General features: G+C 41.8%; 1 protein-coding gene across 4 annotated transcripts in view; it reads right to left on the bottom strand.

The window, feature by feature from the left end:
- The window catches only part of CDKL5 (cyclin dependent kinase like 5), a 269,903-nt gene that overhangs the window by 183,396 nt on the left and 73,292 nt on the right, over nucleotides 1–13,215 (bottom strand). The window lies entirely within an intron of this gene.

The following is a 13,215-nucleotide window of genomic DNA, read 5'->3' as shown; positions in this document are numbered from 1 at the left end:
AGGTCATCTTTCTGCTGCCCTGCTACTTGCGATGTTTTATTCTAGAAAGTTGCACGTCACAGTTGAAATTAAACAAACTACCGTGACCATATATGTGGCTATTGTAAAAGGAAATGATCTCTTTCTGCCGTTTTTGGTCTTACAGAAGTAAAAGCCATCAGACCTCTGACTCATTCACAGCTTTATCCTCCTCAGTTATTAAAGACCAGCGGAGAGGAATTGTTGTTCAATTTATCCATAAAGTCACGCCTATTGCAAAGGCGATGGGTCTGAGAAGTGTCATTCACGGAGGAAGTCCGTCCGTGATACAGAATGAACATTGCAGTAAATCGGGGTAATGACGCCAGCTCTCCGAATGACTCTCTGTATTTAGTCAATCAATCAAATCGCATAACACATTTCTTCTGCCAATGGAAGACTTTTATTATGAAACAATAATTTAATAAATATTGGATTGCAAATCACAACATTCACTAAGAGTGTTTTGTTAAAAAAAATACAAAAATCACAGCAATTCCTTTCTTAATATCCTTTTCTCTTTAAAACCACTCTTACTGCAAGCAAAACCGTAAGAAATAGATAAAGCAATCTTCTACATATGTTCCAAGAGATAATTTCCCTACATATTTTTTCAAAATATGCAGGAATACAAAAACTAACAAAAAACACAACCCAATCATGATGAACTTATTTTTTATAAAAGCCTTTTAAGGGTGAATTCCCATCACATAATGTTAAGGCATAGCTCTAGAATATGCTATAACATTAAGATTATGGTGGTCTGACCTCTGGGACCCCAATGATCAAGTGACTGGGCCTGTGCTGCAATTCCCTGCACAGAGGGTGGCTTGGAGCGCCACTGTGCAGGGTAAAACTTTGAAGGAGCCAATTCATTCTTAGGATTGGTGGGGGCCCCTTCAGTCAGTTCCCACGATCAATAAATTATGGCATATCCTAGTGATATACCATCACTTGGAATAGTGGGAAAACCCTTTTTACCTTTAACGCCCCCAAAAATCGGGAAACAAAGAACTCCCTATAACCCTCTGCTGTATTCTTAGGTGTTCTGGAAAGATTTAACACCTTCCCGCCTTGCGCTGTAAATGTACGGCACTGGGAGCCAGCATCTAACTCCCAGTGCCGTACGTTTATGGCGCCCTGAACCCAGAGACACAGCAGTTGTGCCTGTAAGGGGGACGAGTGATTATTAGCCTCCACCTCACGGCAACGCCTGGATTCTGAGAAAACTCAGATCCCAGTTGTTTAACCCATGTGATGCAGCAGCGATCAGTAGCAATTACAGCATCACAAAGGAGAAGGACTTCCTTTGCCCTTTAATCGCCAGGGCTGATGGTTTTAAGGGACTGCCTTGGGCAGGTCTGTCCTGAGCTAGTCCCTGTAAGGTCATACCTGAGGCATGCTCATGAATACATTGGACGCCTTCCTCCCAGCGCAATGCGAGCGCTGCAATGTTTAACATGTAAGTTAACAAAAATGACATAAATATCACAGATAAGTGACAGCCCACTGAAATCAAATGAAATAACCCCCGCCCCTCCCCCCCCCAACATAGTTTCCTCTGAAATCACGATGTTCTGACTGGGGATGCGGGGCATGGTAGATTGTGACTGAGCGTGCGTGTCCACCGGTAAGCAGTTCATTAGGTGAACGTTCGCATTAGTATATCGTTTGAACAGTAGGGGGCGAAATGATGAGTAAATAAACAGGATATCTCGCTAATGAAACATTTTTTTTTAGGCACAAAATCAATTACAATACTTAATAGTTTTTCATACTGATCACTTTATTATTTTTTAATGGTGAGACAACCCCTTTAAATGCCAAACAGGTAATGGTCAAAGCCATAACTAGTGGTAGTCAGAGTAGACAAGCGCGTGAGTTATGGATTACAAAACAATGTCCCAACTGTACGTACAAATAGTGAATATTACATGCACGGATATACAGTAACTTTGTATGTTCAGTAGAGTCAAACATGCACGATATTGGAAGAATCAGGGCTGATCGCTGACAGCGGAATGACTGTCCATCTGACAGAAGTCATGCTGCACTTCATAGACCAAGGTATATATGAAAAACATTTTAAAACCCTGGCCTTGGGTCCCAATGGGCCACAATTAACAATTGCAATCAGACCTAAATGACTACCTTGGTGCTCTGTTACCAGTCATACAATCGGAAATATTGGTTTAAACAATGTTTTTATCAACGCTATTCAATTAGCAATAAAAAGCAATTAACCGTGAACGTTTAAAGAAGACAAAAATGACACGACACAATGAGACAAACTACTTTACAATTATATACTTTGGAAACATATACGCTCATATTCACATGAGCGTATTTCTCATCCGTGTGCAGTCGCTTTAACAACGGACAGCACACTGACCTATGTAATTCAAGGAGTCTACTCACACATCCGTGTTTTTTATATAGGTGCGTGAAAAAGGCGGACATCCTTGTGCTGTCCATTTTCCCGAATCAGTTGTTAATGGAATACAGAAAAAAAAAAGAAAAGTGAAATCAGGAAGTGCTTGCAGAGTTCACACGGACGAGAAAAACTGGTCACACATAGAAACCGCAGTGACGCAACGCGGACAGTCCTATGCATGAAAAACTGACGCTTTTTACAGACATAAATCGGACACAGTCGTGTGAATAAGGCCTTAGAGTGACTGACATATGAGCTCTTATAGGCTGAGTGATTGATAATTGCTGGTTCATTTATGAATCCTTTCGCTGCAGTGCTGTAATTTCTACCAGAGGGGGGCGCTCATTTTATCATATTTAAATCAAGCTAAAGCACAAAATAAATTGCTACCGTTATTTTTTTACGTGACTTGGAGCATAAACCTGTGGTATTTCTGAACTGACACTTTAATGAGATCGTTCAGTAGCTGAGTCATTTGAAAACCAGATTAAATTACGGCATAATCTATGAATATATTTAGCAATGTATTTGTCCTCGGAACATCTGTTGTGTTTTGGTGCCCTAAACGAAGTATGACAAATAACGTTTGTCACTTGTTTTCTCTCTGAGGTATATCCCAGGAAGGATTCTTATATTTATAATCAGAGATTTTGGTTTGCAGCGTATGGACAAGATGAAGATATATCCTACAAAATAGTAAATACTCCATGGGAACGGAATCATTATGGTGATGTAGCGCAATTGGTTAGGCTGGTACGTGCCATCACATATTGTCCTAACTCAATTATATGGTAGCAGGAAACAAGGGAGACACACGAAGCCATTTTAGTAAGTTGTGTGGCTAGTGGTTAAAGTGCAGCTTTTGTATTCTGTATGCATAATCTTTTCCTTTAGTAAGGGCTCATTCAGATGAGTGTATATGTAGTCCGTGTGACGGCCATTAAAACAACGGCCGTCACACAGACTCATGTACTTCAATGGGGCCGTTCACACGACGAGTGTGTGAGGGGTCCGTGAAAAAATAGGACGTCCTTTTTTTGCGTTTCACGTATACGTCCATAGACTTTAGTCTATGGGGGATGCGTGATAACGCGTCCCGCACAAGTGCACCTCGGATGTGAAAAACTGCAGTGTCTGAATGTAGCCTAAAAGAGAGAAAGCTACAGCAACTAGAGTTTTTTTGTTTTATTATTTCTGTCCTTAACATAAAGGAGGATGACAATTAGAAGAAAATTCCTCCCCAACTCCAAATATGGCAGAAAAAAATCCCTGGATCAACATCATCTCCAGTAATCCAGTGCCCATAACTTGTAATATATTTTTCAAGAAAAGCTTCCAGGCAGATAGATATTTCTAATGTGCCACATTTGTCATAAAATTAATAACAAAATAATGTTACCTGGAGTATTTCCAAGTTATACAGTAGGGATGTCTGGGATTTTCACTAGGCGGAGCTTGCTGCATAATTATTACTTCAATAGAAGCTGTATAAATATATGGGCTGGTAGCTCCCCCTAATGGTAACTTCAGACAGAAAACATTTTTTTATTTATCGTTATGGCTGTGTGAAAGGAAGCAGGGGATTTGAAGGTCTGTACCATAAAAATGGAGAGCCAACTCTTAGAGATAGTTTTGGACCTATTCACAGTAAATAACACAGAAAGCACTATGCTGGCACGGTTTAGGAGGGTGTGCTTTTCTGGCACGATTATGAGCACTCTGCAGGCATGGATTGTCAAGGGGAACTCTACTGATAAGGTTGTTTATGAGAGCGTGACACACCCTGAAGGTAACTATCCTTGCCGACTCCTCCAGTACAGCTCGCTTTGCTGTGTATGTGCCGAAACTAGATTGTGATGACGTATGCGAGCCTAAGGCACGTCAATCAAGGCCGAAAGGGCGTGACGAAAATGACTCTTCAGAGAAGCGGCATCACCTGGAGGACGCTATACAGGTAGTCATTTATTAGTTATAGCAGCAACAAAGATTATGGATAAGGATATGTTTAGAAACCTATTCCTCTACAGTATACGGCAGAGGTGGCCAGACCAGGCTGTGAAAGTGACAATTTGATCCTTGTGACAAGGAACTGAAAAAAATATGTTCTGGTCACAAAAAAAAAAAAAAAAAAAAAAAGAAGTCGACAAGAAAAGTGCCCAGTCAATATGTCAGAAATGGCTCGGATAACAAAAAAAAAAAAGTTTAAAAAAAAATGGGAGTTTGTGTTGCTATGCATTTTTGGGTTAGAAAGAGTTTTAGAAACATTTTGTACTACTGTTTATGGAAAACTGCAAATCACTGATCCCCATGTCAAATCTACTATCTACTTGAATGGGTCCAATAACAAGGCAACACCATGGTCACCTCTTTTGGAAGTTTATTCCTGCTTTGCTCTAACGGTATCCAATCATTTTGGCACTAAATATATGGCGTGTGAGGGTGGACCAAAGCTGTACTCACATGCATTTGAAAAAACAAACATGGATTGAACATTTTAGCAAAACTATTTATTTTCTATATCCACACTAAAGTCAAACTAGCAGCATAAAAACAAATATATTTACATGAGTTTTTTACTATAGTTTGTGGAACAGTTATGGTACTGCACCATTACTGCCCCATGTAAATGTACCCTAAGAGGACTGTACACACTCGGACGCTGCCTAATCAGTGATGACAAAGCCAGACTGATGGGACTCACCCCATTGAGAAGGTAGGTAACACCCAGTTAATTTAGGATTATTAGGGTATGTTCACACACAAACTCGAAAAAGTCTCAAAAAACTGAGCTGTTTTCAAGAGAAAACAGCTCCTGATTTTCAGACGTTTTTTGCGCCACTCGCGATTTTCGCTGCGTTTATCACGGCCATTTTTAGAGCTTTTTTCAATAGAGTCTATGGAAAACGGCTCCAAAAATGTCCCAAGAAGTGTCCTGCACTTCTTTTTCGTGGCCGTTTTTTTTTACGCGTAAATAAACACAGCGAAAAACGCTCCGTCGAAACAGAACGCCGTTTTCCCATTGAAATCAATAGGCAGATGTTTAGAGGACTTCTGCATCAGATTTTCCGGCCGTTTACGGCCAGAAAAATGGCCGAAAATAGGTCGTGTGAACATACCCTTACTCAACTGGGCAAATCGACAAAGTCAAACAATTTGAGAAGGAATTCTTGGAGCTCCACTTCACATTCCACACAGCTTGTAAGTTTTTTTTGTCCAGGGCTGATCTACACTTTTGTTAATACCTGTAGCAGTAGGCACTGTAACAATGCATAATCTAAACTAACAGAACTCATGGTGAAGATTAAATAGCACCAATTGCTACCAGAACGGTGAATGGAAAGGAGAAAAAAATTCAGCACTTTGTAAAAAACGTCAAACTTTTATTCAAGACATTTTTATAAACATTTAGGGAAGGAGCTTCGCGCTTACTCATTAAAATCAGTGCAAAGAAAAAGATTATAAGGCTCACGTAAGAATTTTGAAAATATTTCCTTGCCTTTTTTAAATAATGTGACGCTCAACCAAGTAATTTATGATGAATTGCAAGACAGCCCTATTTATCTTTCTTGGTGTCAGTGGGGGTCTAGGTAGTTGTAACCTGCCATAGATTGATGGCATTAAGGGTGTAGCTAAAGGGGGAACTGGTGGGGTATGTCCCCTGGGTGCATGGTGCCAGGGGGAGCACCAACAAGCCATTCTACCTAAGCCAAAATATTTAGATACAGATCTAGGGCAGCGATCTGAATATTTGCCCCAGGTGAAGGAAATCCTAGCTATAACTCTGAATGGAATATACTATTAATATGTTATGTACCAGAATCAAAAATTATCACCTATCTACAGGATAGGTGATCATTTTCTGGATTGCTTGGGGCCCCACCACTAGGATCCGCACTGATCGCGAGAACGGGGGTCCCGAAACCCATGTTCCTCCTCCCTGCTCAACTGCAGTGAGGAGACATTGAATGGATTATGTCTATGGGAATTACGGACACTCGGCTGTTTCCGGAATTCTCATAGACATTGAATGGAGCAGCAGCAAGCATGCTTTCCCGTCGCTCCTATCAAGCTTTTCAAACCTCCAGCGATCAGAAAATGATCACCTATCCTATGGATAGGCGAGGTTTTTGATTTTGGGAATACCCTTTTAACTTATTTCTGCTCTACACTGTAAATGTGTGGTGTGGGAAGCGGAGACTTTGGCAGCAATTTTGCCCACGTGATTATCATAAGCATAAGTAACAATACGTAAGTATTCCAATGCATGATCATAAAAAAATTATAATAATATAAAGTTATAATATAGTAAATGTAAAGAAAAATTGCATAAGAAAAAGCCAAAATATACACTATATGGCTAAAAGTATGTGGACACCTGACCATCACACCTATATGAACCAGTTGGACATTCCATTCCAAAACCATGGGTGTTAATATGGACCTGGGGCCCCTTTTGCAGCTATAAACGGCCTTAACCCTTCTGGGAAAGATTTTCACAACCTTTTGGAGTGTCTTTGTGGGAATTTCTGCTCATTCATCCAAAACAGAATTTATGAGGTCAGGCTCGGATGTTGGATGAGACGGTCTGGATCACAATTGGCGTTCCAATGTATCCCAAATTTGTTCTATGTGGTTTAGGTCAAGGCTCTGTGCAAGCCACTCGAAACACAAGGTCAGGGCTCCTCCACACCAAACTCTTCAAACCATGTCTTTCCAGTCCTCGCTTTGTGCAGAGTGGTACAGTCATACTGGAACAGGAAAACGCCTTCCCCAAAGTTGGAAACATAAGAATATATTACAGAGTTGGAAGCATATAATTGTGGACAATGTCTTTGTATGCTGTAGCATTAACATTACCCTTCATTGGAAAACAAGGGGCCTAGCCCAAGCCTTAAAAAACAGCCCCTGACCATTGTCCCTCCTCCATCAAATTTTACAGTATACACTTATACATAGCAGTATGTGGTGCTCTATTTGCATCTAACAAACCCAGATTCATCCATCAGACTGCCAGATAATGAACCACGATTCATCACTCTAGAGAACACATTTCCACTGCTCCAGAGTCTAGTGGCGGTCTGCCAAACACCACTCCAGCAGACCTTTAGTATTGTGCATGGTGATTTTAGGCTTGTGTGCAGACACTTAACCATGGAAACTTATTTCAAGAAGCTCCCAATGCACAGTTCTTGCGCTGATGTCACTTCCCAGTCGAGAACTCTATAGTGAGTTAGTGGTTATTACTTTAGAGGCTTCCGCTTCACAATAAAAACACTTCGAGTTGACTGAGAAAAGGTGGCATCTTGTGAGAGGATGCCACATTTAAAGTCACTGAGCTCTTAATTACTACCCATATTACTAGAAAAACTTTTGTCTATGGAGATTGCATGGCTGTGTACTTGACTAGATACTCCTGTTTGCAATAGGTGTGGCTGAAACACCTAAAATCAATAATTATTAGCAGTTTAGACATACTTTTGGCCATATAGTGCATTTATTTGGAATCCCCATAATCGTTTCAACCCATTCAATAAAGATCACATGGTATTTATAGGGTTATAGGGTGGAAAAAACATGGTGGAATTGATTTAATTTAGCATTCCTGAAAAAAACCAACATTAATTTAAACGCTAAGTTAAATCTTTCACAAAATGATGCCATAAAAAAAACACATCTCTATGCACAAAAAAGGCCTGACACACCAATAACACAGAGGTTTTGTTTTCTCACCGATTCATATGGATTGGATTTTTTCTGTGCAAAAAAAATGTGGATTCCTTTCATCAGTGACGGTAAAAGAGGAAATTGAGCTAACTGTCCAAACATCTCTTCACAACATTAACAGCAAACACCCAAGAATACAAGCTGGCCCGGGAGACTTAGCAATGTCCTTTCCACTTATCTTAATACGGTCTGAAAGGCAAAGTACAGGTTCATTAAGATGTGGTCATTATGGCCTCATTCACACATCATTTAGCTTGGGTACCAAAAATACTTTAGATTGGTGGTGAACAAACCACAGAGGCAGAGCATGCAGCTACTTTGGGTCCCCAGGAGAGAGGGGGGCAGATTGTTAGCAAAGAAAAGGCTGGGGCATTAGCCCAAGGGTTATGGAAAAGGACAAAACCTGGCACCATAATGTGGGGCCCATTTAAATATTTTGCTATAGCACCCACTCTCTTCTATGTATGCCACTATTGACATACACAATTTTTGCTGTGATTGGTGAATTTTTAATTAAATAATCTATTTTAAAAATTGTAACCTACTTGTTTTCTGTTGCTTTCCTTCCACTGTAAGGCCCCATGCACACGAACGTGTTTTTGCGGCCACAATTCACCCGCAAATCTGCGAGTGAATTGCGGTCCCATTCATGCCTATGAGCCCATGCACACGACCGTGGTTTCCACAGTCTGTGCATTGCCCAGGAGACTGGACCGCAAAAAGATAGGACATGTCTTATTGCGGCCGTGTTTTGCTGTCCAGGCTCATACAAATGAATGCACTCCGCGGCCGTCCGAGCCAAAAATCCCAAAAATCACGGCCGTGCACACCACTACGGTCGTGTGCATGAGGCCATAGTCAGTGGGATTGGGGAGGGTAATAGTAATAAAAACACCACACAGAGCATTCTGCAACTTATGCACCATAGTCTGAAAAATATTTGCTAAAATGCCTCAAAAATGCACCAAAGCAGTGTCTGCATGGCAAATCATACACCCCTTTTCACTCACAGCTAACAAGTGGACACTACTTTGTTTACATGACGGTGACCCCATTAACGCAAGAAGTTTGCTTACTCTTTAGGTTCGGCATTAAATTTTCTGCAGCTCCAAAAATACACTTCTTGCCTAAAGCGTTCCTTTGTAGAAAAATGTACCATTTCAAAACCACTCCCTTCAAAGCCCAGTCGTTGGTACTGCAGACCTCTACTTCTACCAATTCACTAACAGGAAGTTGTTATCATTGTCTGCCATGTTACAGATACAGTGGAGCTGCAGCCCGGTCACAGACACTCTTTATACAAGTCTACTAGCTCACATTACACTCCCCCCTCCACTCTCACACTGCAGAGAGGCAGTCTGCGGGCTTCAATCATTGCTGATGGTGATCACTGGTCTGGACTTTATTAGATAACGAGTTCCCTCTACAGACATGTTGTCTTCCCTCTTTGGGAGATAGTCAAGTTACTTTAGCTGTCTCACTCCCTTATTCTCCCTCACTGAAATGAATGGAGCGTACAAAGTCTGCAAGCGAATTAGGCTAATGCACAGCATGATAATTCGAAACTACAAACTTCTATTCCAGCATGAAGACTACTGGAGGTACATACCTACAATTACAAAAAAAAAATCACAATTCCCTAATATATTCTTATTAGTGGAATAGAGTTTTTCACAAGCAAAAGCAATTTAAAGGGGTCGTCCACCTTCTGACAACTGATGACCTATCCACCGACACCTGTACTCCGAACAGATCAGCTGGTCCGTTGCCTCTAGACATGCACCGGACGTACATGCCGGAAGAAGTTAGCTCCTGCCACGGAACAACGGCCGAGCTGCAGTACTGGAGCTCTGCTCCTATTCAAGTGAATAGGAGCAGACCTCCAGTTCTGCAGCATGGCCGCTATGCTATGTACGGAGCCAACTGCTCCGGCTCCGTACATAGCATTGTATAAAGGGCCGGCCTTAGGGGTGTGCGAACGCACAGGGCGCTGCTCCCACCAAGCATGTAGGGGGCGCCACTGTGCTATGCCTCTACTCTGCTCTGTTCTTAGTTACACACACACAGAGTAAATAGGAGCTGAGAAGGAAGCTTCACCCACAGCCCGTCCTGCACGAAGCCTGTGATCCTGTCAGGATGGAGAGATGGTGAGTGTCAGTATGTATGTATGTATGTATGTATGTATGTATGTATGTATACAGTAGGTGTCTCTGCGTATACAGTATGTGTCTCTGTGTTGTTGCATAGGGCTGCACGTGAAATCTACGACATTATCTGTACTGGGTATATAAGGGTCTGTTTGTGAATGTGTCTTTGCGCTTGTATATATGTGCCTTTTATGTATTTGTAGATGTCCCTGTCTGTGTATTTATCTGTGTGTGTGTGTGTGTGTGTGTGTGTGTGTGTGTGTGTGTGTGTATATATATATATGTGTCTATACGTCTATATATTTACATGTATGTATATATTCCAGAATGTGTGTGTATGTATATTTGCCTGTATGTCTAAATATCTGTCTTTATGTATGTACAGTACATATGTTCCAGCGTCTCTATATATGTGGTTAATTTTTGGTTTGTATAGGGGGCGGCAATAGGGAGTCCCGCACAGGGCGCCATTCAACCTAAGGCCGGCCCTGATTATATGCGATAACATCCGGTGCTCGCAGGCCTCAGGAGCGACTGATCGGTGTGGGGTCCGGGTGTCGGACCCGCACCGAAGGTGGAAAACCCCTTTAATGCAGGGCTACTCAAAACAAATTTCCTGTCGCGGTCATGAACCCTGTAAGCAATATGTAACTTCTGTATTAAGCGGTCTGTATTCCATGTATGGAGAAGCAGACACAGGGTGTCATAAAATAGACTGTGGGGGAAATTTATCAAAACTGGAAAAGTTTGGTAGTTGTCCATAGCAACCAATCACATTACAGTTCTCATTTTTCAGACGTTGTGAAAGCAGCAAACTGATTGGTTGTTATTAACTACTCCACTTGTCCTTTGCACTAGTGTCTGCTGGTAGACTGTCAAAGAAGCTGCAGGGAATTTGCTTTCATGATGCTATATTATTGGATCCCTTCACTATAACTGAAACACTTCTAATAATAAAATTATATTACCGTACATTTAAAGCAGGTTCACCAAAGGTTAAACTACACGTTAATACATTTCCAGAGGCATTGGGGCCAGCAAATTTGAGCTTCTACTGTAGGTCAGTGAAAAATCCCATTCTCACTGCAATTCCTGTAAAGAAGTATTGCACGGCATGATAGCGTTAAGCAGAAGATAATGACAATGTTAATTAAAAGTATTCTATACCGCCTAAACAACAAGGATATTTTATGTCCTTCCGAGGGAGAAAGAGCCCTCAGCTTGTTAAAGGCCAAATCAATTTCTTAGCCTGTGCCATATGTTGTAGGGTCTGAATGTGCAGTCATCTGTACCGGGATTCAGGAGGAACGCGCTGAATTAAACACATTGCATTACAGTGTGGGAGGCATGCTCCGAACAGATGCTGACGGAAATAGCCAATCTATATGCAGAAAGCACACTGAAAATTCAGCTCTGTAAAAAGCTGTTTATTGTGTTCTTAGATCCTATTTGTAACACAGTATACAGGCAGACTTCCATAGTCAAGAACTCAGAGCAAACCCTTTTGCAGAAATGAACAAAGCTATTAAAAAGCTCTAAAGACATATTTTGGATACTGTTCTATTTAGCCACATTAAATATATTTTGAAAGATTTAATGTAATGTAAAAACCCTCGGGCATAATTTATGATGACATAGTAACAAGCAAAAACGCGGAGTAAACTGAAGTAAGCCAAAGTTGTATGTATTGTATATACTAGAGTAGTCCTCCATAGCAAAACGTAAATAAGCTTTAGAAGAAAAATGGGTACTCGGAAGAAAAACAGGTGCTGTGTCATGATCGGTCATTTAAAAAGGAAATTAAGCCCAGTAGTCTTTAAAGGGGTTTTCCCATCAGGGACATTTATGACATATCCACAGGATATGTCTTAAATGTCATATAGATGCGGGTCCCACCTCTGGGACGCGCAGCTATCTCTAGAACGGGGCCCCTAAACTCCGTTCTGAGGCTCTGTGTTGTGGCTGTAGAGTGTGATTTCAGACCATGGAGAAGAAAACAGCGTAGCTTGCTGAGCTACGTTGTTTTCGTAAGGCCCACAGTAGTGAATGTCAGTTACGGAAGCAGTGTAGCATGCCAGCTACGCGGTTTCTGTAACTACCATTCATTTCTATGGGACTTATGGAAACGTAGCTCAGAGAGCTACACTGTTTTCTGCTTCATAGTCGGAAATCACACGCTTCAGCCGCAACATAGAATAATATTCTAGAAATAGGTGTGAATATGTCATGAATCTCTCGCTTTTCAGCCTTTTGGCTAAGATCACGTGTAGTACCTGCTCAATCGGAGGTTAGGAATCATCCCTGCCGGTGGATAGCAGCCCATCGTGGTGGGAGGACAGAACACCGAGGTGATGGAAGGGAACCACAACGGTCATTGCTCTGGTGTACGCATTTGGTTTAAAAGGTACCATTGGTAGGTGACCAGGCAACTGCCGGATTGAGGTCAGGAGGTCGGGTAGTTTGGAAGCCCGAGTTGCTATGTGCCCCAGGGCTGGTGACCCTGGGGTGCCCTAACTCAGTGGGATCCCACTGAGTGAAGGCACATTTGCACGCACTATTTTCACACTATATGAGAACACACCTTTTTTTCTCCCAGCCTTCTGGCTGGGAGATGAGGAATTTTTATGCCTGCATGACAGCGTACATCCACTTATTTAATTTTATTTTTCACTGTGTGTTTGTCACAGGATTTTGGGATGCGCTGCCCTTTTGGGACCCTTCCAAGGTCTAGGGGGAAAATGTATGGCCTTCTGGTTCAGTTTCCCCCTGCAACCCGGCCTCCCTTCTTCGGAGGGGAGGTGCAACCAGATGCATACACCAAGGTGGACACTGGGGTGGCAGCCCAGGTAGAAGCCTTGGAGTGTTGTTGGGTCTCCCCAAGCTTTGGCAGGG

Source organism: Rhinoderma darwinii, chromosome 2 (genome assembly GCF_050947455.1).
Source record: "Rhinoderma darwinii isolate aRhiDar2 chromosome 2, aRhiDar2.hap1, whole genome shotgun sequence".
Lineage (NCBI taxonomy): Eukaryota > Metazoa > Chordata > Amphibia > Anura > Rhinodermatidae > Rhinoderma > Rhinoderma darwinii.
The sequence above is the reverse complement of the archived record's forward strand: the minus strand, read 5'-3'. Positions and strand labels throughout refer to the sequence as shown.